We start from the raw sequence: 27085 nt of genomic DNA, 5'->3' as shown, positions 1-27085 counted from the left end.
GGAGTTTATGTTGAATAGGTATACAACCTTCTTTCAATTTTATCATGTGTGAATAACCTTTAAGTTCGCCTAATTTGCTTCTGAAGACAGAGTTAAACTCATTCAAGATGGTGTCTATAGAATCATCTTCTAGTACCATAACCTGGTCGGGAGCCCTCGGATTTATGATAATATATAAGTCGTATTGATGAAACCAACCCAAGATCGGTGGACCATCAATGGATACATATATCTTACCAATTATAGACCTGTTCATGAATATAATGTTAGATTCAAAATATCCGAGAATGTCTATAACCTTCCCTTGAAAGCCTTTAGGCGAAATATCACTTTTGAGTAAGGGCATGTTAGACCAAAGTTCTTTGAATGTACACTGAGGAATGATTGTATGACGTGACCCTGTATCAACCATCAATTGGACTTCTCGTCCATCTATAATAAACATAGCTTTAGGTCTGTTCAATCTTCGATCATCTATGTTAGCAATTATATCAGACTCACAGATCACCAACAATCTCTCATTAATAGAAGATCTGTCACTAGGGTAATCTTCCAGTACAGCAAGTTTCTGCTTGTTCTTTGTTTTGCACATTTTAGAAAAATGTCCAAATTTCCCACATTTGAGACACTCTTTGTTGGCTGCAAAACAGATTCGTGCCTCCGAAGAGTGTGAGTTACTGCCACATCTACTGCAAAATCTGTTAGGAGTTATAACTTTCTTTGGAAATGTTCTAAATTTACTTTTGACGACAGCAACTGCATCATCAGAATAACATTGAGAGTCGTGTTCTGCCTCTTTGTCTGACACAACTGATATTTCTTCTGACTGTTTCTTCTTTGAGTTTTCAATAACTCTGATGCATTTCTCTGACTCCTCTATCACTTGTGCTAGTTCGATGGCAACTTTGAGAGTAGGATTTTTGGCAGCCCATAGTCTTTCTTGAATTTTGCGGCTGCTACATTGGACTATGAGTTGATCTCGTATTAGTTCTTCAGCCATATTACCAAACTTGCACTTTATTGATAATTCTCGTAAACGAGTGACAAAATCATCAATATTTTCTTCTGACCTCTGTTTTTGGGTATAAAATTTATACCGATGCATCACGAAATGTTCTTCCTTTGCAAATTTTACTTCTAAACGTGAAATAGCCTCTTTGTAAAGATCTGGTATTGCCTCTCCATTTGCTTGTAGAGCAATTGGTAAAAACCTAAAAATTCTCTGTCCTTCTTTGCCAAGAGTACTCAATAAAATAGCTTTCTTTCTCTTCGAGGAGAACTCTTGACCATCTATTGCCTCTAAATAGTTGTCGAACATCACATACCAGTCCTCCCATTGCACTGGAGGATTCCCAGGTTCGCTTAGAAATGGAGGAGGAAGTGTTATGTTGATGTTCTGTGTTGTAGCCATCTAAGTAGTATTAATTAAAACAGAATACCTGCCAATAAAAAAAAAAAAATACCTGTCAGTCTCTGATTTCCTTGCTGTATTGAGCGTTGTGATGAATGTCACTGAAATGTTGTTTAAAACGGTAAAATTTCATACAGTTCAACTTAAAATGGCCGCCGCACCAAAACGAGTCTTGAAGGATGTGAGAACGAGGCTTGGAGAGCAGGCAAACGATATCCAGATGAATGAGGTATTGCCATTAGAAACAAAAGTCAAACAAAATGGCCACTGACGAAAGAGAGGCTTGACACGCACGTTGTAGTGTAGACTTCGTCAGCTCGCGGCAGAGTTCGCTCGCGCTGACGAGTTGCTAGGAGACAGACATCGGTACTCACAGTTCTGAGTAGAAGTTCTCGCAAAATGTATATTTAAATACCGAAATTGAGGGGAGCTTCCCGATGTCCATTAAATGGTTTCCGATGTCGATTCTCTCATGTGCTGAGGTTTTTGGACATCACTGGGTTCGATTTAGCTGGATCCGATCGCTGACGATGGCTGAGGCTTGAAATTGCTCCTGAAGCGTTTTCTAGATGCCGGAGGACAGCAGGCTCAAGTCGCCAAAATATTGTAAGTAGACACCAAACTAAATAAGGTGTATAGTCAAGGTTTATTGCGCAGTACAGCAGAAAGGACCCAACGCCTGCTGACCAGTCAACCAACTGACTTCGCAGAACTTGGAGTCCAGAACATACAATATTTCTAGAACCAATTAATGACCATAGAGAGTTACAAGTTATTGATATCATTGAAAGCTAAAGGATCATAGAGAATAATAAATATGCAGTTTACAACAGTAGGTCTATTTGCCTCACGGGGAATCAGAGCAAGGGTAGGAAAACAAGCAAGTTGCCGCCACCCAGCCAAGTGGAGCAACACTGTTCTCTTTTAAATCCCCGTCGGGCTGTAGCTCTTGTACTGTGGGTCTCAAACCGCCCAGTACAGGACTACTAGGGCCCCGCACCAGGCTACCTTCTAAATAATTGGAGCCTGTAATTAGTTGTGCACTACATTTTCACAAAGGTCCTGAAGAAGTGCCACACAATTCTTTAGGAACAACTAGGCACGAAACATGTCGACGCCACCTCAGTGACTGCCCGTTAGGTACATCACATTCCCACAGGGTGTCGATTTCATTTTATTTAGGCAGGATCTACCTAAATCATTAAAGTTCTTTGAGAATAGGACTGACCCTGACTTATTTTAGATTTCACTTCATGTGCACAAAACCTCCACTGTCCCCTTACCCACACGCACCCTACGGCTTCTTCTAAAAAGATCTCCAGCAAAGAGCCCCATGAACGGTGAGCCCGTCGGGCATTGCAGCGCCGGCCCGATGAGGAGCAAGGCCCAATGATGAAGCATGACACCTCTCGGGGTGTGTGAGGGCAACATGGAAAAAGACCTGTCTTTTCCTCTCCCCCTTCCATCCTCACTTTAGGAACTGCACTCTCCTTGTTGACAAGGCCTATTTGCCACCCACTGGAAAACGCAAAATGTGTTAAACACACTTTTGTACATTGCTGTTTGTGAAAATCAATAGCAAAAATTTGCTATTTGGGAATCACAAACACTTATTTTCGTACATCTGACCCTTGGTGCGTGATGCCTGTCTTTGTTCAGTCCAGGTTGGGTGAGAGCTGGGCTTTGTGTGTTCCCTCTAGACAGCCACACTTAAAGGGAAGTTAGGTGTGACTTAATGGGTTTTCCTGGCATGATGGGAGGGTGGAGCTGGGCGCAGTCTCACACTTATACATAAGTAGGCTGAGTCCTTTCCACAACACAAAGGGCTGCATGACCCCCTGTAATGAGTCTGGAGCCAGGGTGAGAAGGGAGGTTCTCTGTGCACTTTAAACCCTTAGCTGCGGCGCTAAGGGGGAGGAGGGGCCGTGCGTCGCTCCCGTATTCGTGACAGAACCGCTCCATCATGGCCCTCGGGTGAGCTGTGCTTGTAATGGAACGGTTCCGTCACGGCCCCGCCCGCTCTTCAGAACGCTCAGCGCAGGCGCTGAATTCGCACCGCGCTGGTGCGGCGAGCGGGCCGTGACGGAACCGTTCCGTCACCAGCACAGCCCACCTGAGGCTTGTGACGGAACAGTTCCGTCACGAGCATGCAACGGGTTAAAGACCTTTACTTGAAGTCTTCCCACTTCAAGGCACAACTGGGTATATGTACTGGACCTCTGACACAACCACTTGAATATACTGGACCTGTAAAGACTCTGCCAGGAAGAAGGACTGCTGAAGGACTGCCACACTGCTGGACTGCTGCTTTGCTGGACTCCTGCCTTGCTATGCTGCCCTGATGCTTGCTGTTCTCTCTGCCTGGGTGAAAAGGAATGGATCTGCATCTCTTGAACCCTGAGTGACCCCAAATACTTTTTGGCTTGCAACCTGATTTGAAGCCTCAGGGACAAAGAAGACTTCCCTCCATCTTCCTCCTACACCTGGACTCTGCAATCTGTTAGTCTTCCCAACCAATGGTGCCACCCCATACCAGGCCCAATGGAAGGGGGCTTAAGGTGTTTGCTCCAGCGAAACCGACGCATCCTTGGCTGCATGGGCAGAATCGACGTATTGCCACATTTGGGGGTACAGGATCAGCACATCGAAATCAGAACCAGCGCTTGGCCTTCAGAACTGCTGCATTGGAACCCACACATCACTGCCACTGCAAGCAAAAGATCAACAAATCATCTCTACTGATTGGAGAAACCAGGCACATTGCCTTCAGAGCTTCACATATCAGAACCGGGCCATCACTACCGTTGTATGGAGAAAATCGATGCATCACCACAACTGTGTAGAGAACACCGATGCCTTACTCAGCTGCACCCTTCATCTTCTTCCAACGCAACCAAGATCAAAGTATTTTTGCTCAGCAGACATGGGTTCCTGTATCTGGTCCACACTCCATCGTGGTCAGCCTGAACTTTTGACTTTGCTCTGGTCCAGCAGGACCAGATATCCCAAATTGACGCTTGCTTCAAACTATTCACAGTTTATTCTTCAAAAGTTCATATCACAAGTTCTACCTATTGGATTTTTGTCATTCTAGTCTTGTTTTATTTATAAAATTTTGCTCTACATTTCTAACCTAGCGTAGAGTTTCTTTGTGGCGTTTTTACTGTGGCACTGTTTGAAGTGTTGCACAAATACTTTACACATTGCCTCTTTCGTTAAGCCAAAGTGCTGCATGCCAGACTATCAGAGGGTGAGCACAGTATAATTTAGGGTGTGTTGTGACTGAACCTGACTTGGACTGGATACTTCTGCCAACCGGAATCCCAATTTCTAACAGTAATCTAGATCTTCCCTTTGAGGAGATAGTTCTGTCCAAAGACATGTTTTTCCCATATGGTGAATCCCTTCCTCCTCCCTTTATTTGTCATACTCTTGGCATGGTCTCTATGCTGCAAAACCTCTAGTTGCTGAAACTTCTCTGTGAGCATTTCACTGATGCCTTTCTGTATCCTCTAACATTCATATGTCTGTCAGTAGCTTTAGCTCACTAGAAAGTGCAATGGGAGGCAGTGGGCATCTTGTTTTAAGAGAGTCTACACCCTAGACAGGGACTACCCAATCACAACAGCCTTCTTCCCCAGCTTCTAGACCTCAACTTCATTTCCATTGCTTTGATTGCGCAACTCACCATTGTGCCAAATCTAACCCCACACCGCGTCACCACCTAACGTGTCATTCTACTTGTTTACCTTCCACTAAGAGTCTTCTACTGCATTCGTAATATTTGGCGCGCACAAAGGGGACATCAACATTCTATTGTGCTTTCTAATGCTTACCCTAGAAGGGAGCATTGTAAGCCACACCCTTATAAACCAAAGCTCGTTTAATAAAGGAGGGTTTCAGGATAATCATATCCAACATTTTCTTTTAAATATTTTTTTTTAATTCATCGTGGGTGCCACACATTTCTCATCAAACAGGGCATGCCCAGTGCACACATAGGATCAGCAGCACCGAAAGTTGAAAGCAAATATTGTCTTCGCAGATGTGTTGAGTTTGTACAAAATTGATGCCAGATGTGGGATAGTGGTTCTATGGGACAGAGAACATTACACTTTATGAAGTGCGATGTTTGTGGCAGTCGTTCTCTGCATGCAGATTTCCTATGATGAGTAAGTGGTTCTCTCTAAGTTCGCCCTCGGTAGAGAGTCTTGTAGAGTCTTAATTAAAAGCCCTTACAGCTTACAATGTTTGCATTTGGGTGGAATGTGCATTGAAGTCCATTGCACATTATGGTTCATTTAAACAATATGTAATTTTCTCTTAAATAATGCAAGAGGATTATTTGGGGTGCCAATAGTGTGTTTTACTGCGACATGCATGCCTTTAAAGATTTACAAGCCGTATGCATCTCATTTGATTAATATGTTAGCAATGAGTGAGATATACAAGAATGCCCTCGGTTGAAAACTACGCTAATGCCCTTAGACAACATACATATATTCACAAGATGACTTTGAAAACACTGTGTTAGTCTGTGCTGCTTTGTTAGTACCGTGGATGACTTTCACAACAGGAGTATCAGCCAATTTAAAGTCCAGGCACCAGGCAATTTGAGCTACACCAGCTCCATGCAGAAATGTAATTATTCCCTCTGAGGTTCTTAATTGCCTTCATCCCACCATGATTTCTGCACAAATTAAACATGCATTTACTGCTATATATAACTCCCATCGCAAATAACATCCAGGAAACACATTTCAAGGAGAAATAAATTGGCAGCATATCGTGCATTAAAGTGAAGAGCTGAAAACAGAGTAAACGTACATTTTGATATATTAATACATGGTTATGTGCCATTAAATAAGTACATATTTCTAGAGAAAATGAGACACCATGTATAACAATGCGATACCACATATGTGTGGCTCTTTTCTTACAATAAAATTGTAAGAAAAGAGCCACACATAAAATTGTAAGTACACGTGGAAATATTCTGTAGTACAAACCGTGTCTATGGCTACATCTCTAAATAATCAGGTCATAGTTATAGACCATGTTTGGATGTAGGTATTGGTACGTATTTAGCTCAATATTAGCTGGAATTAAGAACGTGGGTGTCAATAATTACAGCAGGCAGGCGAATGTAGGGTCAAGTATTTTAGGGTGCTAAGCACCTTGAAGGGATGTGACTTCAGGTTCATCCTAAGTTATGGAGCAGTGATGGTGCCACTGGAGATGATGTTCTAGAGCCTGGGTGCTTCAGTGAAAACATCATGTCTTCTCTGTTTATCACTTATTGCATTGTTAGTCTTTAATGTGAGATGTCCTGGCTCCTACTGGCACACTCTGCTAGAGGTGGTTGTTATCCTAGCCAGGTGCGTCGGGTTGTTGTTGTGATAGGTGAGTTGGTGATGCGATGGTCTCGGAGATAAAATAAAAAAAGCAAAAAAAAGGGCTTCTAACAATAACCGTGAACCACTTTTAGAACCCAAGATCATTGATGAAAATACCAGAAAACGACCTATCTGCATAACTACTTACAATGTGGCCTCTGACCAAGTAGCTAAAATAGTGAAGAAACACTGGAGAACACTTAATAGCGGGGATTTGGATTCTGAAAAACCAGTGTTCATCCACCGTAAGGGCAAAAATCTGAGAAACTTTGTTGTTCACACACGACCTAGAGAACTACAGGGCTCTGTGGGCGCAGCACGCCTTCTTCACCCTCTTCCCGCAGGCCATTACCCTTGTACAAACTGCAGAGTCTGTCACCTGACCACGGCAACAAAACAACAAAACAAATCCATTGCAAAAATGGTTAGAAATGGGATCTAAGGTATTTTTCCAAGTGTAACACAACAGGGGTGGTCTATATGATCACTTGATCTTGTAACTTACACTACGTGGGTATGACCACTAGGAAGGTCAGCACACGCATTACAGAGCACCGGAGTAACATTAGGTGTAAACAAACCAATATCAAAATGACAACACATTTCCTTGAAAAATCACACACCCCAAATGATATGAGGTTGGTGGTCCTGGAAACTCTACAGAACCAAACACACATGGATAAAAAACTGTTTGAGAAGGAACAACGTTGGGTTTTTGAATTGCGTTTTGATACCCAAGGCCTTAAAGAAGATATACCATGGGGGCAACTCACACAATGAGCAACTGTTGAAGAATTTGAATGGTTTGACTTAATGCTTTACAAATGTTGATTGCGATTGTAAATGAGTTTTTAGTACATATAATAGCACCAGGTTTCCTTGGGGCAGGCTACTATGGTAATGTAGGTAGGGGAGGAGTCAATATACCCCTGCAAATGTCAAATAAACGACAACCACCCACTCATTACCTGGATCTCATCTGAAATCCCATAAACAATTGGTCAATTAGTATTAGTATTACCTTACATAGCGCTCATGATACACAATGCGCTTAAGACACTGAGATATTGCATGCATTACCTTTATAATATGGGGTCCATAAGTGGATCCCCAAAGAAGATATAAGGATAGTAAGCAGTGTCTGTCTTTTACTTCTCTGCGATGGCCGCCGCAATTTTTCCAATTAGTAGAAACGACCTTACTTAAGTAAATTCCTTTTTCGGTGTAATATCGTAAGACGTAGCACTATGAGATAAGTATTTGCGAAATACAAGCTTCATACACAATTTGCTGTATTTTCTGTATTTCTTTTCAGTTGGCAACACATTCCCCCAAGTTGGCCACTTATCTATTTGCAAACGACCTCAACTAGGTCTATAGCCTGAAACACCAGTCAATCTGCCTTTTTCCCAGTAAAAGCGTAAACCACTTTTTTTGGGACCATATCATCAAGCAGACCACTAGAATATAAGAATTCGTGGGGAATGAGCTTCATACACGTAAATTTCGGAGGTCTTTGATAGTAAATAATTCTCCCAAGATGGCCGCCAAAACGTGCCCAGCCGACCAAGAGGACCTACACACGGTCTAGGCAAACCGCGATGACAACGCTGAAGTAGCAGCATTTAAACAACCGCCGGACGCACACTTCTCAAGATGCGGTCCGGAGGTTGCAGTGTAGGTGACTAAGCCTGGCTATCCCGAGCTCCAAGTAAATGTTTTCCACCCCCACAGGTCCCGACCGAGAGCGGAAAGCAGTGGCCCCACCTTTACTTTAATTAGTATATATTTTTTGGCAGTGCTACCAATTACCGACATCTCGGCACATCGGCATCATATCATTGCCGGATACTAAACGGCAACCTTTCTCCCTCATTCTTTCCCTAGATTGGAAGGGATACGAACAACACTCCGTGGCCAAGGGGGCAAAGTTAGGTCTCTGAACATGTATGTAATAGTCTGTCTCCCTTATCGATAAGGCATGTGTGCGTTTAACCACTGAGTGCGAAATAAAGTATGTTATGACACACGGTTTTTAATCACACGCCATTTGGCCTTTTTATTGTATTCAAGCATGGACAAAAGCACAGACATTCCGATCATCTGTGGATGGTGTATGCTAAAAAATACGTCAATATATTGAGGGGCCATGCACCCCCTTAACCATATAGTGTTTTCTTCTTTTTTCTTACAGATACTACGTGATCATTATTAACGTATGTACTAATGCATGCCTTATTATTGCAGCATTTAAAATAATCTTTGTTTTATAAATATCTCACTTGAGCACGTTTAGGAGTGGCGAACAAAGGGCTGGTCCCTACATAGTCCTGAAGAAGAGCTTGGGGAAGCTCGAAACATGTTGACAGAAACTGCTAGGCACACCTAACTCATTGTCAGTAGGATACCTAGCACCCCGTTTCTAATGTACCTCCCAGGAGCAAGAATAAATCATTTGTAGCTCACTAGGTAGGTAGTTTTAACCCACTTAAATAATACCACTCCACATCACAACACACTTTGCACCACACATAGTCCATCACTTAAAGTTCTCCTACGTAGTTCGCAAGTCGCAGCATGCCCTAGTCTGTAGAGGGCTGGGATGGCCCCAATGATGAAGCATGTCGCCGTGGGGAAACCCTGGTGAGTGAGGGGACACAAGAAAGAAAAATATTTTTCTTTTTTCTATAAATCATAGCGATTCCAACTCCAGTGAGTGTTGTGAATACTATTGACTGAAAAAGCTAGTCTCTTGATCCTTGGTTCCAAGGGTTTTATGTTTACGATTATCAACAGATCCCAATCAATAGTGAAAATATACACACTCATAGAAGCCGCAAGCTTCTATAACCCTCCCTTCAGCCTGTCTGCTTTAGCTGTAGCTGCCGCGTTTGGAATGTTCTAAAGCTGTTGATTGCTATGATACCCATCTCCCAGGTTTCTTGCAGACAGGCTATATCGTATTTATTAATTTCATTTTGCCACTCTATAACATTCTGCTTTTTGTTCTGTTCTGCAATGTTCCAGGATATTATTTTGTATTCCTTCAACCTTCACTCTTTTTCGCATGTTAAATAAGTTTGCTCCAATTGCCGCCACATTAGTCGCCTCTTGTAGTCAGTCACACCCTTCTAAACTTTCTAGTGGAGTGAATCTGTTGCTGGTACTTAACACAGTGTGGCTTTTTGATGCTAACTCAGTGTGGGTAGGCATTAAGTTACCTTCTGTGCAGGCCCCAGACCCAAACCTACAGACCTCTAGTGGTTTGTAGAAGTAACCCAGTGGTCAGGGGTATATCTGTGTGCTTCTTGAGGGTGCCATGGGTAGGTGTCCCAATAGGTGCGTCAACAGTTCCATGGCATTCAAATTTAACACAATGTAATCTCCCGGAATTAGCTTGAATGAAGGACACACCTAAGAGAATCTACTGGCCATGACCATATGCCTATGAATAAATGTGCCCATTCTACCAAATTGTGTCAACCAATGTAGAGGTTTCCCCATAAGCTATTCTGTGGTTTCATATTTTGTCTTTCTTAGTTCTGGCGCAATAACCAGAATGAACACTGGTGGGCTAGCCTCAGGTGGGAGAGCGAGGGTTGTGGCCCTGATTGGCTCCCCTTCAACTCTGTGCTAATTTATTCCTTTTCACCCCACCTCCTGGAGACGCCCATGTTTGTCTACCCCCATCTGGTAACTTTGCTACTTGGGACACACTGGAAAAACGATTATTTGGATTGCTAGAAGGGGCAAATGCAGGTCAATCTCTAATGTGGCGATGTCCATCCCCTCCGGTTTGCCTTTGGCCTACTGGTGCAATGTCTAACCCATGAGCCATTAGGTGGGCAGATGCACATGTTTGATGATTTTGGAGATCACATGTGCCCCCTGTGAATTCCATCCAATCCTGTCCTCCTGAATTGGCCCCCATGGCAGTGGGGTATGGTTTAGAAACTCTGCTACATCAGTGCAGGGGATAGTGGGCCTTGAATGCCAAAGCGCTTCCCCCTTCCACATCAATGGGACTAGACACTGCTCTATCCATTCTAGACGTGCTATCACAAGCTGGATTACCTTTAATATACCTTGTTCAATCTTTTTACATAAATCATGGGTTGTTCCATTAGAAGAACCAAAAGTAATGACTGAATAAGCTACATTATATGCTGTTTTATTTAGATCTGGGTGCAATCTGCTGTATCACCCAACCCTTCTTTTGTTCGACCGGTGGTTGTTTTGGAGTGGTGACTCTTTTATTTGAGGTCCCCAGAGGCTCTGGGAGGGATTTAGAAGATCTAGTTGCTGGAGTGTCAATTATTAGGTTGCTGGGAAGACAATCTCTGCTAATAGCACTCCCGCTGGGTTTTCCAAGGGACTGTCCGCATTCAGTTCTTTTGTCATTACATTAGCGACCCTTAACAAGGAGGAGTCCATTGTTGTGATAGTTTTTGCTCCAGGTTCTGTTTGCTTGGTCTTTGTTTTCCAAATGATGATCCAAATATTTAGGCCACGTACATGATGTTAGGGGGTTGGCCCAGCCTCTTCTGTGCTCCAATGGGACCGCCCTTGGAGCAGGTGTGTTCCGTGCCGCGGGACCACACTGCACTATAAGAGCGGATGGGGGCATGGCCCTGCTCCGGGTCTTGTGGGAGATGTGGTCCTCTCCATCCTGGACCGGGAAGAACAACCTGAGTTCCAAACAGAGCGGCTACACCTGCCGCAGGACCACATCCCCCTTAGGAGCTCGAGGGGGACCTGACCCTGATCCGGGGCTTGTGGGAGATGTGGTCCTCTCCTCTCTGGACCAGGAAGAACAAGCCGAGTCACAAACAGGTTTAAGTCCTGGAACAAGGTTTGAATCTAGGGTGGTCAGGATCTGTGTGCTAACAAGGGAAATTCGATCTTACTGAGGTTGAGCTTTAGGTAGGTATGTGAATTCATTTCCGGTTTGCTTGCTGAAGGATATAAGTCACTGCATTTCAATGTACATTGAGCTGAGTTTTTGCTGTAAACCAAAAAATGGATGTCCCTGACATACTGTAACTTTCTTCCGAGTACATGGAGGTTAACTGTTTTCTGTCCTGTTTGAAACTAACATGACTTTCAGGTGGTCCCAAAACAATCCAGCCCAAAATAGGTAAGGCCTTCTGCTGCTTTTAACTCAGCCCTCCAGTGGCAAGTAGGCTTCTGACAACAAAGACTGCAGATGCACTGCTATAAAAGAAAACTCAGCGATTCCTCCTGGCACACAGCTATACAATTCCATAATCGGTTGAATTAAATGAAGATCAAAAATACATGTCCATTCATTCACAGGCAAACCAACGACATCCAGCTTCTGCATCAACCACAGCACGAGGCCACCCTCCTAGCTTCCACAGAAAACACCTGCACACTCCTCAACCAAAGCCACACTGCAGCCTTCATTCTACCAGACCTCTCAGCAGACTTCAACACCGTCTCCCACCACACACTAGCCATCAGGCTCCACGAAGCAGGCATACAGGGACGTGACCTAGACTAGATCCGGTACATCCTCTCTGGTCAAACTCAAAGAATAAAACTCCCGCCCTTCCTCTATTAACCCACATAAATCAGATGTGGAGTACTCTAATGATCCTCCCTCAGCCCCGCGCTATTCAACATCTACACGGCCCCCCTCACAACCATCATCAGAAAACACAGACTCATCATAGTATCCTACACTTGACAAGGAGCTCATCCTCTCCCTCACCAAGGATCCTGATATTAACTGGAACAACTTCCAGGAAGGAATGAAGGACGTTGCATCCTGGATGAGCAGCAGCTGTCTAAAGTTCAGCTCAGAGAAAACAGAAGTACTCATCCTCGGAGCCACCCGCTTTCCACATGGGACGACACCATGATAAAACTACATCACCCAGCACCTATGAGACCTCCACTTACTTCCCGTCGAAAAGAGAGTGACCTTCAAGCTGCTCACACACACCTACAAAGCCGTCCACAACACCAGACCTAAATACATCAACGAAAGACTCTCCTTCTACACCTCCATGAGAAACCTCAGCTCCGCTGACCTAGCCTTGTCCAACATTCACTGAATCCACAGAGCGAGAATGGGAGGCAGATCCTTCTCCTACATTGCTGCCAAGACCTGGAATGAACACCCTCTCAGTATCAGACAAATCCTCATACTGCGAGCATTCAGAAAGAGCCTCAAAATCTGGCTCTTCGGATGACCGGAGCTGTTCAAAACCACCCTCCCACCAGCGCCTTGAGACCCTCATGGGTGAGTAGTGCACTCTACAAATCCTTGATTGATTGACTGATTGATTACGATGTCGGTCGTAGTGGACTCCGACTGACACCATTGTGAAATTGGGACCGAAGGACCGACTACCAGTCGGCGTGCTCGAATGCCTATTTATGATGCAACCGCACATAGGGGCCCATTAGGATGTCGGGCGGATTGCCCCCGCCAGGCTGGCGGTGGCTACCGCCACACTGACGGGGGCAAGCCGCCCGACATCCGCATTCAGATTCCCCCCGCCATATTAGTATGGCGGGGGGACCTCGGCGGACGGAATGAAAGTCCGCCGCTTTTCCGCCCCGGTTGCCTTGTGGCCGGGGCGGAAAAGGATTAGTATGGTGACGGTGTCTAATAGACACCGCCAGCCATATGACAATGGGTTTAGGGAGATGCCCATTGGCATGCCGAAGGGCATGCGGTCTTCACTCTGGGGGACCACTGCGGGCTCCCAGAGTGAAGGAGAGGTGGGGGGTGCACATGGAGGGTAGCTGTGGTACCCCCCTGCATTTGCATAAACAAAGCGGCAGGCACCGTGCGGTACCTGCCGCTTTGTTTATGCAAATATGAAAGTGCATTTTTAGCATTGTGGTGGGCGGTGCTGAGAGCACTGCCCACCACAATGCTAAAAATACAGGATGCGCCCGCCACAGTGGCGGACGCATCCTAATAACCCCCCGCGGGACCCCCGCCCTTATGGCGGGCGGTCCCGATTACCGATGGGATGGCGGGCGGACTAAGTCCGCCCACCATCCTAATGGACCCCATGGTGTGGTCGCATACTCACATTCCCCTATGGGAGCTTGTGTTACGGCCATAAATTGGCGCAACACAAGCTCTCATAGGGAAATGGGAGATTGTGTTAATCCCTGCACCCCACTGCAGGCACCTCAAGGTGCCTGCCACAAGGTGCAAGTATCATCAAGGGGGCACCATAGGTGCCTCCTTGGCCTCCAAACGGAGGCTGTAAATGGAAGGGGGCCTTGCTAGGGGCCCCCAAACAGGACTTCTAACAGGCTTTCCATCTCAGAAAGCCTGGCATGGAAAGCCTGTCGGAAACTGTGCATCGTAATCTGGACGGCATAAAACGCCATCCATATGGATTATGGGCAATCTTCTGACTGGCTGACGAACCCCTAGAGCCAATCGGACGCCAGCTGGAATGCCCGGCCTGTTTCCATTATGACCAGCTGTATTGTAATCAGCCAGTCAGAATTTAAACCAGCGATGTCGGTCAGAAAGCCTCCAACCTGTAGTCAGAGGCTTTCCAACCGACATCGTAATTGGCCCCTTAATTATTACAAAAATAAAATTTATTAGAAAAAGAAAATATGAATAATATGACGTACATTTGTATATGTTTGTATTTATACAAAATGGTACATATTGTTTGAAATTAGTGGTAAACTAATATATTTGAAAACATTTTTTATTTGTGTATGTACATGTTTTAATAAAAATATGTTTTTGTATTTCTTAGGATAACTTATTTTTAAACAATATAAAAAACTTTTAATAATACTTTTTGATCATTCAGTAATATATTTTTAATGCATATTAAATAATTGTATAGATATAATATTATTTAATATGAATTTTTCAACATAAAATAATATTATACAATCTTATTTTCTAATACTTTTTCTGTATATTAAATATTATTATTGGTTTGATGATAATATTTAATTTAGAAACATTTTTAAATTATGTTGAAACATAAAATGTATTTCTGTAAACCATATTTTGAAGTAGTTATACTTTGGGATATTTAGTCATGCCCTATATAAATATTATTCATTTTATATGTAGTGTAAACATTTTCTTAATTGCTTTTAACAATATCAGATATAATATATATTAAATAATATTCTATGTGTTATAATAAATATTTAATGTATAATTAAAATTTTCTTAAAGAGTATAAAACTTGTTTTATTTATTTTTTAGACAAAAATTCAATTAAGCAGCCATTTTCCGGGGGTTTCTTTGTTTTGTTATATATCTAGATTGTTGTTTGGTTACTTTTGCAGAAGGAAGCTCACGGTTGGGAACTGCACCTCTTTGGTTAAAATAAGCTTTTTTTAAACAATTTCTGAGGTATTTTAAGGGTAGGGGGGAGGTAAAGACGCATTTAGAGTACATAGTTTCTCATTTTTAATTTTTCTATCTAATGTCGCGTAGTTTTGGTACTGTAGTATTGAGGTGCTCATTACAAATCACTTCCGCCTGATACCGATTCAGTCATGGGACCGACAGGCACCTGGCTGTTGGTCCCGACCGCCCCATTAGGATGCGACCGAACACTGTTTGGTCTCATTCCTATATTTCACTATGGGAGCATGCATTACAGCCGTAAACCAGCTGTAATGCCCATAGTGAAATGGGAGGTGAAGTTCATCCTTGCAACCCGCCTTCCACAAGGTGCATTGTAATCTCAGGGGCAGAAAGAGCATCCCTTGAGATTACAGGATGCATTTCAACTGGCGGATAGGCCCTCTGAACCCATCGGAAACCAGCTGGAATGACCGGTCGGATTCCTCTTCAAATGCCTCCATCAAAATGAGGCGGTCGGAAAAGAATCCGACCGGCCCATTACGATGCGGCCCTAAAATCTTCAACCGAAGGTCAGAACCTTTTTTTGGGGCGTATTGTTATCGGCCCCTTAGTGATAGCTTTGTGATTCATTATTGGTGGATAGTGTAGTGCTTTATTAGGTATGTGTTGTTAATTACATTATGTTTTGTAATTTATGTTTTATTGTCCTAAATTCTGATGTGGGAATGTAATTTTTTTGCTGGTTTATATTCTGGAGTTATGTTGAGGACAAAGATGTTATATAGATTCATTGAAACTATTAATTTTAAATACATTTCCTTTTAACTTTTCAGGTTTCCTCAAGCGTTTTCTTTTTTTAACCATGTTTCGTGTTTTTGATGGTTCGACTACAGAGAGAGTTACACCATTGGATCCCTATGTTTACAGTTTAATTTGTTTTATTTTTTTGAGGGATTTTGTCTTTTTATAGAATATGGATTGAATTATTGTCGTTTGGGATTTCTACTGGTTTAAGGACAATCTACTGCAACTAAATTGTAAGTTATTAACATTTTTATATAAGTGGGACATTTTATATTTTTTATGTGTTTGTTGTTAATACATTTTGGGGCTGATTATGATGTCAGACGGAAAGCCTCCGCCCAACACATCGGCCTTAATGCATCCTCTCACAGTGAAATGGGAGGTGCAGCTCATCCCTGCAACCCCGTGGCAGGCACCTCAAGGTGCCTGCGACAAGATGCAGTGATGAACTGGGGGGCATCATAGGTGCCCCCTCTGCATCCAATCAGAGGCCATGGACCAAAGTGGGCCCTGCTGGGGGCCCCCGAACACGTTTTTCATGTCAGACAGACTCGCATAGAAACCATGTCGGAAAATGTGCATTGTAATCTCAAGGGCAGAAAGAGCCAACCTTGAGATTACAGGCTGCATTCTGACTTCTGAATGGGCTCTCCGAGCCCATCGGAAGCCAGCTGGAATGACCTGTCAGATTCCTTTTCCAATGGCCTCCTTCAAAATGAGGCGGTCAGTAAGGAATCTGACTGGCCCATTATGATTCGGCCCTTAAAGCCTCGGCTCTATGGGCCTTATCGTAATTGGCCCCTTAGTGTTAGTTTAACGTTTTGTCATTGGTGGATAGTGTAGTAATTTATTAGTTATGTGTTGTCAATTATTATTATGGCTCCCTGTTTCCCGTTTTTATGAATTTTTACAGATAAATACTGACAGAAACCAATATGCTTTCTGTCTGCATTTATTTTTAAAAATGGATATATACAGAAAATGTGCTTCTGATAAGTGACTCTTCGTGGTGTCTTTCATGAATTATAGCCCAACAGCTGAGCAGATGGACAGTATGGGAAATTAAAAAAACAGGATGAAATGTCTTTAAATAACTGCATTTTTCAACATACATTTGTGTTATAATGCTAATATTTGCCAGTGTATGTACTGTTATGTAATATTTGGCAACGTAAATAGTTAAAATACAACAGACTTCAAAGTATGAGCGTGTGTCTATCATTTAAATAAATATGGAAATGAACAGTTTTACAACTACATTTATATGCAAAACACAAAATAAATATGGATAAATACAGATAAAATGGAATGTTAAAAAAATAAACACCATAAAACATGGAGCCCTAATTATGATGTGTTTTGTAATTTATGTTTTATTGTCAAAAATTACAATGTGGAATGTATTTTTTTTTGCGGGAAGGGGTTGTGTTTGTTTTAGTTATGGTGAGTATGAAGATGTTTTTTTTTTAAAGAGGAAATGTTATATAGTTTCATTGAAGCTATTCATTTTAAATACATTTCCTTTTATTTTTCAAGTTCCCTGGAGTGTTTTTTTTTTTAAGTATGTTTCAGGTTTTTGATGGTTTGACTAAAGAGGATTGCACCATTGGTTCCCTATTTTTACAGTTGTATTTTTTAATTTAGAGATTTTGTCTTTTTATGGAATATGATTTGGATCATTGTCGTTTGGGATTTCTACTGGTTTAAGGATGATCTCCTGCAACAAAATTGTAAGTTATTTTCATTCTTTTTATATGGGTGGCAATTGTTATATTTTTTATGTGTTTTGTCATTAATACATTTTGGCATCTCTTACCATGTCGGGCGTAAACCACTGCCCGACACAGACTCAGAATCGGGACTGACCAACTTGCAGTCGGCGGTTCCCACCACCGGATCAGCATGCGACCAAACACTGTTCGGTCTGAGTCCCATTGTAGGCTTTGGGAGCTCTTGGTCCGCCTGACAACTGGCCGTAACGCAGGTTCGTATGGGAAAATTTGGTGTTTGCAGAAAACCCTGCACCCTGTTGTAGGGTCCCCACAGTGCCTGCCACACAGTGCAGGGGCTTACAGGGGGTTCCCTTAGGTACCCCCTCAGACATCAACCGTAGGCTGCGGTGGCAAGAGGGCCCTGCCAAGGAGCCCAAAAGTCACTTTCCAATAGCCTTTCCATGACATACAGGCCAACGTGGAAAGGCTGTTGGAAATCAGCATCATAATCCCGAGGAGGTAAACAATGTCCATAGGGGTGTACAAAATGGTTCCAACCTACACTAATACTCCACGAGTCGCTCTGAACAAATTCGGCATGAGCGCGTAGTTTATATTCTGACCACAAACATTTTAATCGGGCGCTCGTAAGGGAAACCGACCGAGTTGGCCAGGAAGGCTCTGACGCAGCCGAGGAGATTCCGACCGTCGGGAGGAGGTTTTCCACCTGACATCGTAACCGCCCCCTTTATGTATTAATTTATGCGCAATGGATTTATTTTTATTGATGGTTTATTTAGTTTGTTTCATTTTTTGGGGGGTTAATTGGTGGTAATTTTGTTTTTAATTTTAATCATATGATGTCACTTATATTGGTTAAAATATTATTTTATTTTTGACATAGTAAATATATTAAAACACTTAAAAAATTTCATTAGTTGTAAGTGTATATTTGTTACTGTGGTAGGTAGTTTTTATGTAGATAATCCTTTTAAAGTATGTATTTTGCTATTGTTTCTAGGTATTTTAGTCCTTCGGTGTTTGGGTATAGTCTTGCTTTATATTGCAAATGTTCATACATTGTTTTGGTTTGTTTACTTAGTTTAGGGCCTATTTTAGCTATAGATTGGACTAGTGTAAGGGGCTGATTAGGAAGGCAGCGACCACCACTGACAGCCTGCTGATTGTGGTCTCACCGCCATTCTAAGCATGTTTTCCGCCTGCCACATTGGGTTGGAGGGCAGTTTGTTGGTGGTCGGCAAGGCTGACTGCCATGCATCCGATGGGCTCCTTGAGCCTGTCGGTGCGGTGGAGGCAGAGTAATGCCTACAATGGAAGCATTGCAATGTGTCTTTTCGATGGCCCTTTCATGGCTGTGAACCAGTCGTAGTAAAGGCTGGCAGAAAGAGACATTGAGGGCTCCTAGGGGGCCTCTGTACCCCCTGGCCCCAGGCACCGGACCTGGGGAGCACCCTTCCTGCACCATCTAGCAGGCACCGCATGGTGCCTGTCACATAGTGCAGGGATGTGTGCAGTGTCCCTTTTTTGCATTGCGGCGAATGCTGCTGCCAGCAACACCCACTGAAATATAAAATATAGGCACTGCAACCGCAGCGGTTGTGGTTGCATCAAAATGCCTACTGCGTGACCGCCAACAGCATTGTAATTGGGCCCTAAGTTCCTGGAAGCCTTGTTCTTTTTTGATAGCTTGCAGTAGTTTGTGTAGGGTTGATTGTGGTCTTACTAATGTGAATTGGAAGGCATCATGCCATTCATCCATTACGTTGTTGGTTTTAGCTTTTTGGGCTAAGGTACTGTCATACACAGTCCAACATTGGAACGGGGAATTTAGGTTGCAATCTGTGTCCTGATATGTGAAGTTGCTCTACCCATATGTCTTTGAAATAGTCAAGTAGGGAGGTTCATTTTGTTTAATTTGCTTGGTAGAAGGCACTTTCTATTAGTAGGCCGTAGTGGTTCCACTCCAGGTATGGAAACATAGGCTAGAGCTATTCATTTTTTAATTTGATATAGAATACCTTATCAAATTAAGTATACCTTAAGTGATTTGCACTTAAGGTATACTTTTGTAGATGGCGACATATACTTTGGTTGAAAAGATAGTAGCAGCCTTGTATTGCTGTGTGGGTGCAATTTTTTAAAATAGCATTTATCATTGCTTGTTCAAAGTCAATGAATATTTTTGGAGGGTAGTAATTATTAGTTTTTTCATTAATTTGATTTGGGAGTTCTATGTAAGTTTCAGATTTTTCATTAGGTAGTAATGTGCATATAAAAGGGGGTATTGGTGGTGTGGTATTCCCCATGGATTGTGTATAGTTGGTAAAATGGTTTGGGACATATTTTAAATGTCCCATTCCTCATCCATGTATCGCATTGTCCCAGTTTTTGCATATCAGTAGGGGAGGCAAGGATAATAATTATGTTGTCATAAAAAAGGAATAGTTCTTTTTTGTCTGTAATTGTGAAATTAGGTAGGATATCTACTCCTCTAAATGTTTTTTGGGCTGGTGGTGTTGGCTGGTGGATTCTTGGGTTTGAGCTATTGGTCATTTTAGTGTTGGGATGGCAGATACCTGACCAGTTATATGCCCTCGTACATGGGTTAAGATATTTTTTTAATATTTCAGTACTTGGTTGTTGAGAGCTACTGCTTGCTTCTTTAATGTTTTCTAAAATGTCTCTGACTTCTATTTCAGTGCTGTTGGGTGGTGGTTATGTTCTTTTACATATATAACTGTAGTTTCCCTTGTTGTTGCAAACCATTGCAGGTATTAGTGTGGTATTTGGTACATTTCCAATGAATATGATTAGATGATGTTCTTTGCAGGCTGTAGGTGTAGCCTATATAACAAAGCAACAATTTCCCTTTTTGAGAGGATATGAATCCAGCCCCTTCTGTCATTTTCTGGGATATACTGTAAAAGCAGCCATATGCAAATCAGTCTTGACCCTGTACTCCATGGCAACCGTCCAGCACAGATTGCCAAGCCAGGTCCTTCCTGGACTGTAAACAGACATCCTAGAGCCAGTTTCAGGGTTTACCCCTCATCAGCCAGGATAGCGTGACTCCAGTGGCATGGAGAGCAAGGGACCCATGTCTGGGCTTACCTGTCCCACACAGGATGACAGCCTGGCTGATGAGGGGTGGTCGCCGAAACCGGTCCCAGAATGCTTGTTTCCAGTCCATGGAAGACCTGGCTTGGCAGTTCAGGCAGGACTGTGCACATAAGGAACAGGATCAAGACTGATTTGCATATGGCTGGGTCGTTACAAGGTTGGCAAAGAGAGCTAAAGAATAATGATGGATTCAACCCAGATCTGTGACTGGGGGTGACTGCCTGAAATGTTTTAGTGCTCTGTCCACCATCTCCTTGTGTTTGCTTTGTTCAACCATATTGCAGCATCCCGGGTAAATGTGAAGTAAAAAGTATGAAATAGTTGACCCCACCACTTCTTTGAAGTTTGAGGGCTTTGGGAATAGTAAGCTAGATTTCTTGCAAGTATGCAATGTGTGCCTGAAGACGGTGCAGCTGTGTCATTATTCTGTACTTTTTTGCACCGACCCCATATCCCTGATAATCCACGTGATTATGTTATATCTGTATTCGGTAGCTAGCATCATTTGTTGTGAGTGTATAAGTGACTTTGCTCAACATCCTACCCAGCATAATACCCTGGATATAATTTACATTTTACAATGACATTTAACCCTATACTAACCCCCCAATGCCAGGTCCAGTGATCAACATTTGTTTTACCAAAACTGTAAGAAAAACAAGAAAATGTAATAATACATTGTGCATTCACTCCTGTGGTGTGTGGAATTGGGCCCGTGAGTACCTCCCTGTTGGGACGGGAGGATCATCTGGGTCCTGGAGTCCACTCACAACTGGAGCCCCGGAATTAAATGGCTAAGGTAAATGGGTACAGCAAGTTTATTAGAAAACATACTGAGGTAGTGACAACCTCAGCGATTGCCCTGCTGTTATCAATACCACTGCAGAGGCAGCAGAGGCATACATTCATCTGCTACTATAGGAAAGATCATTTTGCACCCAACCCATCAGAGGACCCACATAATGATGGCTGTGGCGGTCCCCCATGGGTAGGTGATCTTGCATGTGTATCATACCATACCAGGGCATAGCCCCTCAGATAACAGTACTCTCAAATGCAATCTCAGGAGATCATTGGCAGGCTGTGGGCTAACTGATGGGAACAGTGCCATATTGCCACAAGAGTCAGAGTCCGATGCACTGCTTGGTGATGAGCTTGTACTGGTGTATGACCATTCGTCTTGCAGAGAGGTTGCAGTCTTGAGTGCATCTCTCTGACTCTCCAAAGCTTGTGGGAGAGATGGAGCCACCTCTCTCTGGCCATGGTGAGCCAGGCCCCGGCATTGCCATCATCAGGGCCTTTGAGCCTTGGGTGTCAGTGCCTCCAAGGCCCCTGTCCTCTGGGAGTTGGCAAAAGTATTGTTCGACTCAATCCTACACTGCCTCCTGGGTAGCAAAAAATAGGGTCTGCTGCTCATGGATCACTTTGAGTCTTGCTGGGAGGAGTAAGGCACATGGGACCTCTACTGTGCCCAGTTGTCACTTGACTGCTTGGAAGGGGGAATGTTGATGCAGTACTGCTAGTGTGCAATCTGTGAACAGAGAGATTTGTACATTCTTCCTTGTAATAGGTGCAGTTTCTCATGCAGTGTGGAGAAGCACAACCCTGTCTTTATCTTTTAGTGTTCAGGCCACAAAAGAATATGGTGGTATATCAGGATGGGGCTACCTTGGTGGCACCTGGTGCATGCTTTCCACTGTCAACATGTCTGATAAGATAGTTAGCTCTACCGTATTATGGAGCCAGACCTCCGAGTATTGAGTGGCATTGAGATCTTCTGCACACTATGGAATGCCAATGATTCTGACATTATTTTGTCGAGCCCGCCCCTCAGCATCTTTGACCTGCTCTAGGAGTAGGTAAGCTTGCTTATGAAGTTGGGCAATGGTGGATGTTTGTTCTGCCAATTATTGTGGAGAGGGTCATCACATTGGTTTTGATCGAACAATTTCCGGTAGTCATCTTTGAGGAGAATGGGACCGTAATGATTGCACTTGACCATTGTTCAATGGCCACTCTGGTGTCATGTACCTCCTGTTGTATGACATCTAGTTTGACCAAGGGAGGCCAGCCATGGTGGGGGGTATGCAATTATCAGGCCCCGAAGGGGTGCATTGGAAGAGAGGGTGGCCAGTAAATTTAGTGATTTTGGCTCTGGTAAGATTTATATCGCACACCATGCAATGTCATTAGGTGTGGGGAGAAGAGAAGATGTGGCAATGAAGTACTTTGCATGGTACAGCATAGTCTACTTCACATGTAGAGTATACGGTTCAGAGACAGCCAGTTCTGTTTGTTTGTTTAGTGGCACTTTGTAGTAGCCAGTAAGTCAGACAGGGCAGCACTAGGTGAAATCAGTTGGGTGTGGTCTCTTAGTTCTGTGTCAGGAGTGCAGTGGCAGTAAAAATATTATCTCAGCCTAGCCCGAGCTCATCAGTCTGTCGGGAAATTCTCAGGGGGAGCTCTTGTCCAGAGGAGTGGACCCAGAGGCCAGTGTGGGGAAGTGCACTAGTTACTCACTGAAGTGGTGATTGGGGCCAACCGCAACAAGATCCACATAGTCACTCCCCTAGATTGCATGGGGTGACATCTGATCAGGTCTGGGCACCACAACCCTGTGCATCCAGCGTAGGCCCCGCCAGCCACCTCAGTGATCCCAGGCAGAGGCCAACGGGCTCTCTGTGTCTCAGGTAGTCATGCTATGTCACTGTTAAACATGTCAGTGGGAGGAAATGTGTCTACCTAAAAGGTCGTAAACAGTGCTCCCATCAACATGCCCTCATTAGCAGTTTCCCACTACAGTCCAGCGCCTCATCCTGTGCCTCACTTCACTATGTAGCGACCCTCCATTTTGCAGCGGGCCCAAGTGGCCATGTGTGGGCCTCACGTCACTGTCCAGTTTTATGCACCCAGCGGATGTGAGGCACAGCCTCTGGGGCACTTCAGGCCTCACAGCCTCTCCCCATATGCTCCATTCAGTGCCAAGGGGTTCCCTGGGTCTAGGTTGCGGCACACCATATGGGTTCTTCTCCCCGTAGGACCACCCCAGTTGTCTTTTGGCACCCCTGGGCGCAGCCACTCACAGTAGGGTCCACGACTGCATTCGGTATCTGCTCACCTTGAGCCCCCGGAGTGTGGCCAGTAGTCATCATGCGGCTAATTGTTGCTCCTCACACCACAGTACTTCACACCACCAATAGTGCCGCAGTGTCACTCAATTAGGGCATACATTTATAACCCCGCTGGGCCTGCGGCAAAATGTCTTCGGGAGTTTGCGAGGCCAGTGATCTCTACACCCGGTCACTGGTCCTCGCCAGCACGCTGGTTCCTCCCGCCACTAAGCCTAGTGATCAGTAAAATGTCTCCTCTGGTGCTCTGTGATCTCTGACAGCAGTATCAGGTTAGTTGAGGGTAGGGGACACCCGAGGCATCCTCCATCATACTGAATGCCCCTTTTCATTGTCAAATAAGAGTGGATGTTGAGGCAAGTGTACAGGAGCTATGGCCATCTTCAGCGATTAGCCAAGACCCCTTGCTTTAACCTGTTTAATGTTTATTAATGCCTCTAATAATGGTGAGTTTGGAGGATAATGGATTTTAATTTAGTTTAAAACAAGTCTCGATTTATTCCTGAAAGAAGTCTAAGAAATGCTCACCCAACAATCACCATGCAATTAAATGCCACTTGCACCAGAATCCTCTTCCATGGCTGTTAAGTATCATTTAAATTGAGGAGTGGTTCGAAAGGCATTTGGGTAACATGTGAGATCCATCAATACTGACCAGTAATATTACAGGGATAAATCACTAATCTAAGTGTGAATGTAAATGATGTGGACTAGAATAGTATGAGTATGTATAACACACAATGCCTGGATATTCCAGGCACCAGAACTTGCTCACTTCCATTAGAACTAGCTATCTAGTTAGCAGAGCCCAACTTCAGAGATGTAGAAGAGCCTGTGGCATCCAATTGGGAGTCCATGACTGTGTTAAAGTCACCACCAGCTTTTATCAGTGTTGCCAAAGTTTGCAAAGTGTCCTCGTTAGTGTTGAAGGGATATATACAGTAACTAGCATCAAAGGCTACCAGCAATCTGATGAAACCCACATTTATAACTGTGTATCTTTGTAATTGTAAATCAAATGGATGTTTAAAGCACAGTTGGACCTGGCAGGCCCTAGTGAATCCAGAGTGATATCAGACTCCTTGTTGTGCTATTTTAGGAATTTCATCTCATTCTGCATAATTCAGGAGTGATGATTAGGTAGCAGAGAGATGCCCCTGGCATCATTTTTTTATCACTATGGGCTTTTTCGAGCGAGCACAAAGCATGGTGACAATATTTGTCAAGGGACCCATAATGTCAGCCTCATAGCTATGATGTGTATGCCCTCAAGGCCTTCAGAAATGTCCACAGTATCAAAATAATTATTTGGGATTAAACCTCTTTATCCTCAGCCCTCCTTTCCAGTCATGTGTGATCTTCCCATGTTTTCCAGAGCTCAGAGTGAATGATTGTCTGCTCCTTCTCTCGATATGTAACCATCTGTAGCAGTTATGTATTCAGCCACACAGTGAAACTTCAGTCCCAACTTTCTCGAACAGCTGTTATAATTTTGGTGTTTTAGAATAACTCTCTGTGCCCTTGCCTGTGGGGCCCTTACTGGTCCAATATATTTAGATAGCTTCCCCTTCCACCTTGTCTTTTGTCTTCCCCCATGTTTCACTGTTCCTTAGATTTACAAATGGAGGTGGATTATAAAGCTTTCCTCAAACTGTTACCACAAATTGTTGTGGCTAAGGTTACTGCTGTTTGCAGTAAGTAGCAGTGAGGCACGGCCCCACTTGCCTCCTGAGGATCATATGCTCCGTAGAGTCATCTATTTATTGAAGTGTGGAGAAAGAGGGTGTTTTCTAGAGCGCTTGATTACCAAGATTTTAGTTTTGGAAATCCATTCCCAAGATGGAAATTGGAACTAACCTAATCCTCTGATCTTCTCAGAATCATCATTTCACCTAATTTGGTCATTTTGCCTTAATTATCCACTATATGTCCTTCAATCTATTTTTATACTTCTTCTTGTTATATGAAAAGAATGTTGGTGAAAAAGTGCAGGGATAAACTGTTAAATAAAACCCAAAAGTAAATGCATACTAGCGACTTCACAGCTACAGCTTTGGTTAAATTCTGGCGTTGGGCATGGGTCCTTAGAAGGAACAGGCTGCAGGGTACTACATAACTGTTGCTTTTGTGAAATGGCGCAATGGCGCATTTTAGCCTCTTTTAATCCAACTTGCTTTCAAATTGAGGTGTCTAACCAAAACCTGTGTATTTATAGCTTCCCCTTTTTTCTGGGTATCCTATTTGGTCCCAAGAGAAAATGATCAATGATATGTTTAATTCCTAATCTGATACGTTTTCATGGGATTTTATTATGAACCTATTATAAATGTTACCACGTGATTGTTTTAAAAAGTTTTTTAATTTTTTTATTGTTATACTGTCTGTTTATATGTGTCTTTTATGATTTTCTATAATTGAAAAAAGACTAATTGAATTGAAATACATAGTACAGTAGTTAATGTTGACTTTTCCTGGGTATTTGTATCTTGCTGAGTGGGATTTTGTGGTTGGACTGTAAAACTGTTGTATGACATTTTTTGGTGTATATTATTGTGCTGTTATGAATGTTAACATGTTTTTATTATAATGTTTAAATATTTTAGAGATGGATTGTTGGGTTTGTAGGGGAATTTGATGGATAGTATCTATGCTTTCTTAAATTCTATATTGAATTTTATGAGTACATTTTATAATTTAAATTTTGGCTTGCTCCTATTCTGGATGTTGTAAAATATTATTGTTCTGTGCTAAGGTAATTTTTTTAAAGTTTTGTTTTTATTTTTGTAGTGACAGCTTGTAGGATTTATAAGGGACAAAAGTGAGGAGTGGTTTATAGAGTATTAATAGTTTTGTAGAATTAATTTCAAATATCTAATTTGTAATATTACTTGTAATTTTATAGTTTTAATATTTTGTTACAAAAATGTTTGGTTTATTTCAGACTTCATTGAAATTATTATACAATGAATATATATACCTTTGTTTTGTGGTAAGTTATTGTTTTCATATAAAAAGTTACATTTGTGGTAAACATATTGTAAAAACAGAGGTTTACGTGCATTATAATAGTAACTTTTTTTATACACAAAATGTCACTATTGCTTTAATACTAAATAATTATTCATGTTGTTTTTTAAAAATATTTTTTTATT

Source organism: Lissotriton helveticus, chromosome 8, assembly GCF_964261635.1.
Source record: "Lissotriton helveticus chromosome 8, aLisHel1.1, whole genome shotgun sequence".
In the NCBI taxonomy this organism is placed as follows: Eukaryota; Metazoa; Chordata; class Amphibia; order Caudata; family Salamandridae; genus Lissotriton; species Lissotriton helveticus.
The sequence above is the reverse complement of the archived record's forward strand: the minus strand, read 5'-3'. Positions refer to the sequence as shown.